We start from the raw sequence: 6,095 nt of genomic DNA, 5'->3' as shown, positions 1-6,095 counted from the left end.
AGTTCTGCCCTTCCCGGCTGCAAACCGTCTCACCAGCTGAGCCCTTTCGCCAATTCGGGGTGGGTGCTATTAGTTTCAGCTGCTCACTCCATTTGCTCCGGGACACGACCTGGGACGTGTCTGCCTATATCGCCGCCATCTTCAGATTCCGAGTAATGATCTTAAGTTTGAGATTTACTAGAAGTAGAAAGAGAACTTAGCCACATTAGAGTTTAAAATTTTTATTATAATTGCATGCAGGGAAGTAACATGTTGGCCATGCATGATATACACCTTAAAATGGTAGAGGATTGGGATTTACAGCAATGAGTAATCAAGATAGAACTACCCTCTCAAACACTTTTCTATCTTAGTTTTGAAATTTTTAATTCAGTGGTGATTGGCTTTCATGTAGTAAACTGATCATGTCCATCTACTACTCTGCCTGTCCCAAGTCCCTTTAAGCTCGGAGGAGGGAGGCAAATGAGATCAGGGAGGCATACACAGAACACTCAGATGCTACTTGTGATACATTTCTCAACCTGGGTGGTAGGCACATAGGTGTTTATTGTATTAGAATCTATATTATGTGCATGAAACAGTTCATATATATATATATATATATTTTTTTTTAATATATTTTACTGATTTTTTACAGAGAGGAAGGGAGAGAGATAGAGAGCCAGAAACATCGATGAGAGAGAAACATCGATCAGCTGCCTCCTGCACATCTCCCACTGGGGATGTGCCGGCAACCCAGGTACATGCCCCTGACCGGAATCGAACCCGGGACCCTTCAGTCCGCAGGCCGACGCTCCATCCACTGAGCCAAACCGGTTTCGGCCATATATTTTATTAGAAGAGTAAATCCTGAAGTATTCCACCCTGAAGGGTGCCATTAATGAACAAATGTGGAGGAACTTTTTAAAAGATGGAAAACTAATTGGATTAAGTTGTTAGAGAAACAAGGACAAGAAAACCCATATCCCAGATTAGGACAGGAGAAAACTAAAGACGTAAGAATAATTCGAGAGATAATTTAGGACAAATCCAGCGAGTATAGGAGATCATGGGGAAGCCATGTAAAGAATGAGTTGGAAACTGTCGAGTAAGACTCCCTCCACGTTCTGCGTGGAGTAGGGTTCGGTATCTGAAAGAGGAGCCGCACAACAAATGAGAGAAAAAGACACGAGATAATTTTGCAATATTGGGGGACCAGGCGGCCAAGACCCGAAGGACTTCCACCCATGCTCAGGCCGCTCCAATCTTTTATTGATCTGGAGTAGCCCTTATGGTAAGGAGGTTTCAATGACACACGGATCAGCAGACAATTTCCAGGAATAGACAAAGTATCTGATTAACTCATCAATAGATTTCCGAGAGTAGGCAGAGTATCTGGTTAGCTCATCAATAGATTTCCGGGAGTATCTGATTAACAATAATCAACAAGGATCTACATAAGTATCTAAGGAATTAAGGGAACTAAGGTGGGGATGCTTCAACTATTATTACCTAAATTAACTGAGTGGTTCCTAGATTAACTGGGTGGTTCACAGCCCTGACCTTTGTTAGGACTTTAAAGGGCTACCAGCTTCTGAGGGGTCTCTGTCTAAACTCAGCTAGTGAAGACAATGAATGGACTGCGGCAGGAAACAGCTAAGCCCTACTCCCTTTCTTGGAGTTGAGGCTCAGCAGAAAGAGTAGAAGTGTAAGAGTTGGAGAGAGAAAGAATAGAACCTGAAATAATGTCATATCCACTAAGAGTATCAGAATTTAGAAAAGGGGGGCAGCTGATTGTGGCACTGATCTTTAGCTAAAGACAAGAGCTCAGACCTCATTAGAAAGAATTCTGACTGGGCAGGGCCCTAAATTTAGTACACTTTCCTCCTGCTGGGGAAAGACACCCTAATTAGAACTTAATTCACTGTCAGGGGAACAGGGAATCATAAATGAAAAAAACAGACACCCAAGCATTAAACATTTGAGGAGTGCTTAACACCACCAAATCCAGCAAAGAAGAATGAACCCTAGGGATTAAAATAAGCAAAAGAAACTTTTAAAGTAATATTCTCTGAGAGACTGGTGAGGAAATTGCATCTATTACAACAACAACAGGTTGCTATAACAAAGATCTTATAAATTAAAAGAGATTAAAAAAATTTTGTTTAAAGTTTTACATATGTCTCCTTTTTCCCCAATTGACCCCACCACCACCACCACCACTCTCACCCTCTTAAGTAGAGATTTCTTATGGTTAATTGATGGTTGAATAGCAGAATGGATACTACTAAAGACTGAAAAACAGAAAGAAGCTGAGGGAATTTTCCCAGAATGTAGCATAATTGGGCAAGGTCTGGGATGGTTGGGGGAAGAGGCTGAACAACAACCACAGTGTAGGCTATGCTGTCCACTGAGAACAGGGGTGAGGAACCTTTTTTCTGCCAAGGGTATTTGTATATTTATAACATCATTCAAGGGCCATACAAAATTCTCAACTTAAAAATTAGCCAGCTATACTTGGTCAGATATTTAATTAGGTCACCTCTAATGCCTTGGCAGGGCCAGACCAAATGATTTAGAGGGCCCACACAGCCCCAAGGCTGGACATTCCCCACCCCTGACCTTCCCAGAAGGGGACTTTGGATGAGCTTTCATAAAGGACACAGAATTCCTTGCACTTACGGCCTATTCTGTGATGTCCATTCACATACCATCCTGAAGCTTCTAGTTCCCATGTTTTTTGTCTGTTTTCAAGTCTCTAATCCTCCAATCAACCCATTAGCCAGTATTTTTATGCAAACTGGACAACTGGAAATGCTGCTCTCAGTTCTGTTCCCCGGGGTCATTTCCCTTGCCCCCTGCAGGTTAGGCATGCACAGCAGCATGCCATTGTCCAGTGGAAGTGGCACATACAAGTTTGGACTCAGGTTGGACAAGTCAGTTGCATGAGCTCACCCTTAGAGAAGTTGGTGCACTATTTACCTTTCCTTCAACTCACATCTGTGACCTCATGGAGGTTCCCTAGTACCAAAGAGAAATAATTCAAACCTGGCTTATAGGTAGTTCTGCATGATATGGTTGGCACTGGCCAGAAGTGGAGTGCTGGCATTAATCAAATAATGAGTTATACTGCTGTGAGGGAATCATTTGGGCAATAAAGAGTTGCCTAATAGTGTCATTGATGTCAGAGTTGTTAAGGGACAGAGTTGCAGCTACAACACCTGGTTTTTATGTTCAAAAATCTTTCTAGCACGCAAGCAGTTGCATAGTTAAAGCACCCCAAAATCCACTTGTGGAGAGTACAGGGAGGAAAGATTCCCAGAAAAAAAAAGGGATCTCAAGAATGGTTTTCAGCTCCTCCACCCTGTTCCTGCCCTATCCCAGGCCTTCACCACCCTACTGTCTGTGTCCATAGAACTAAGCTGAATCATGTTCAAGATAATGACATCCTGCGGGCCTCAAGGAAATACTGATGAGACACGAAGGTATGTGACCATCATCATAGGTCTGGAGAATGCAGGCAAAAGTGTACTTATGGAGGCCTTCCGCAGACTACTTCCTAGCAAGATAGACCATTGTATGAACTCTAAACTGACTACAGTTCTGCTAGATGAATAAGAAATTTCTATCTATGACCTTAATGGAGATATGAAGGGACGAGAAATCTGGCCCAACTACTATGCACAAGCACACGGGATTGTTTTTGTCCTGGATTCCAGTGACATAGGACGCATGCAAGAAGTGAAGACCACCTTATCACATCTTCTGTCTGATGCAAGATGTGCCCCGGGAGGTCACAGTTCGATTCCCGGTCAGGGCACATGCCCAGGTTGAGGGCTTGATCTCCAGTGTGGGGCATGCAGAAGGCAGCCAATCAATGATTTTCTCTTTGATGTTTCTCTCTCTCTCTCTCTCTCTCGCTCTCCCTTCCTCTCTAAAGTCAATAATAAAATATAATCTTAAAAAAAGAAAAAAAAAGAATGTTTTTCAATCTTGAATATTATGTATATAAATTATATGTGAGAAGAGTTTTGTCTCAAAATTTATTTCTTTGAGTTAGAAAATCTTTTACTTACCTGGATAGTAGCTAATAATGCGAATAATATAAGAAATTCAAGCATTCTTAAGCTCTATGAATCAGGCTGTGAATCCCCATGGCAATTTACTGGATATTCTACCAGGAGGTAAGCTTTACAGTGATGGGAGCTGGAATTTATTTATACAGGGAAAAAAATACTTTGCATATAACGAGTCTCTCAAATTGGGAATTCTATTTAAGCCTAATAACTGTAATTTATGGAGCTGTCACTAGGTGGAGTGGCACCTCTTGGTTAGTATTTTCTCTAGGAATTAATGCCTCCGCTTACAAAAACCATTCAGTAGAAGACAATTCCTATTTGTAAACAAGATTAATCGAATAGTAGTATATATGTTGATGAAAATAAGCTTCATTAGGAAATGTTACAGGAAATGTCATTCAACTTAAATAATAATAAAGCCTTTCAAGCATTGCTGAGCAACTCTAACTTCTAGTAATTCTATTTCTAAATTGGATTTTGCCTTAATCAAAGTCATTTACTTGCTAAAACTTTCCCTTCTGAACCCAAATAGGTCACTAGTAAATCCAGGTCTCTGATTCCAGAGCCCATTCTCTCATTGTCTATTATACCACATGCTCTCCCTCGTGCCTCTGATATTTCTGGTCCAGTCTTATAAATGCAATCTCTGCATGTGTATTTTTATTCTAGACGCAGAGGTTCTCAACCTTCCTAATACCGTGACCCTTTAATACAGTTCCTTGTGTTGTGGTGACCCCCAATTTCATTGTTACAAATTGAACATAATTAAAGCATAGTGATTAATCACAAAAACAGTATGTAATTGAGTGCTCCTGCCGAGACTCACTCAGTCGTCATGTCCCGCTACCTGCGCCCCCCGAACACGTCTCTGTTCGTAAGGAATGTGGTCGACGATATCTGGTCTGAAGATTTGAATTTGGTCGTTATGGTCCTATAGTTGATGTGTATGTTCCGCTTGATTTCTACACTCGCCGTCCAAGAGGATTTGCTTATGTTCAATTTGAAGATGTTCGTGATGCTGAAGATGCTTTACATAATTTGGACTGAAAATGGATTTGTGGTCGCCAAATTGAAATATAGTTTGCACAGGGAGATCGAAAGACTCCAAATCAGATGAAAGCCAAGGAAGGGAGGAATGTGTACAGTTGTTATGATGATTATGACAGATACAGGCGTTCTAGAAGCCGAAGTTATGTAATCAAGAAGTCGGTCCTTTGATTACAACTATAGAAGATCCTATAGTCCTAGAAACAGTAGACCGACCTGAAGACCACGGCGTAGCAGAAGCCATTCCGACAATGATAGACCAAACTGCAGCTGGAATTCCCAGTACAGTTCTGCTTACTGCACTTCAAGAAAGATCTGAGAAAGCGGAAAGAGAACCAAAGAAGGGCAGTTCAAGCGACCAAAGGGTGGGTGGAAGGTGCTGCAGTATGAATACTGTGTGAATATTTTGACTCAGGTCTGAAAAGATAAAAGAATATTATTGAAACTACATGGAATAATTGAAGTCCCTTCAAGTTTGAAAGTAAGCATTTTAGGACAAATAAAAGGAAATTCAGCTTTGTAAGAAAAAAACAAAACAACAACAACAACAAAAAAACAGTATGTAATTATATATATGTTTTCCGATGGTCTTGGGCAATAAGGAGGAATCCCCCACCAGACTTACACAGAACAATAAAAAGGAAACCCCAGGTACCTCCCTCCAATTAAGAGGAAGGGAGGGAGGGATAGAAAGAGGGAAGGAGTTCCAATCAAAAAATGGGCAAAGGACCTAAATAGACACCTTTCAAAAGAGGACATTCAGAAAGCCAAGAGACATATGAAAACATGCTCAAAGTCACTAATCATCCGAGAGATGCAAATCAAAACAACAATGAGGTACCATCTCACACCTGTCAGACTGGCTATCATCAACAAATCAACAAACGTCAAGTGCTGGAGAGGATGTGGAGAAAAAGGAACCCTCGTGCACTGCTGGTGGGAATGTAGACTGGTGCAGCCACTGTGGAGAACAGTATGGAGTTTTCTCCA

General features: G+C 41.3%; 1 pseudogene; it reads left to right on the top strand.

Annotated features, from left to right (window-relative positions):
• The first annotated feature begins 4,885 nt into the window (after positions 1-4,885).
• On the top strand, positions 4,886-5,620 carry LOC102758948 (annotated as a pseudogene).
• The last annotated feature ends 475 nt before the right edge of the window (positions 5,621-6,095 follow it).

This window comes from Myotis davidii, unplaced genomic scaffold (assembly GCF_000327345.1).
Source record: "Myotis davidii unplaced genomic scaffold, ASM32734v1 scaffold120, whole genome shotgun sequence".
Lineage (NCBI taxonomy): Eukaryota > Metazoa > Chordata > Mammalia > Chiroptera > Vespertilionidae > Myotis > Myotis davidii.
Note: the sequence above shows the minus strand (reverse complement) of the source record. Positions and strands in the feature narration are given on the sequence as shown.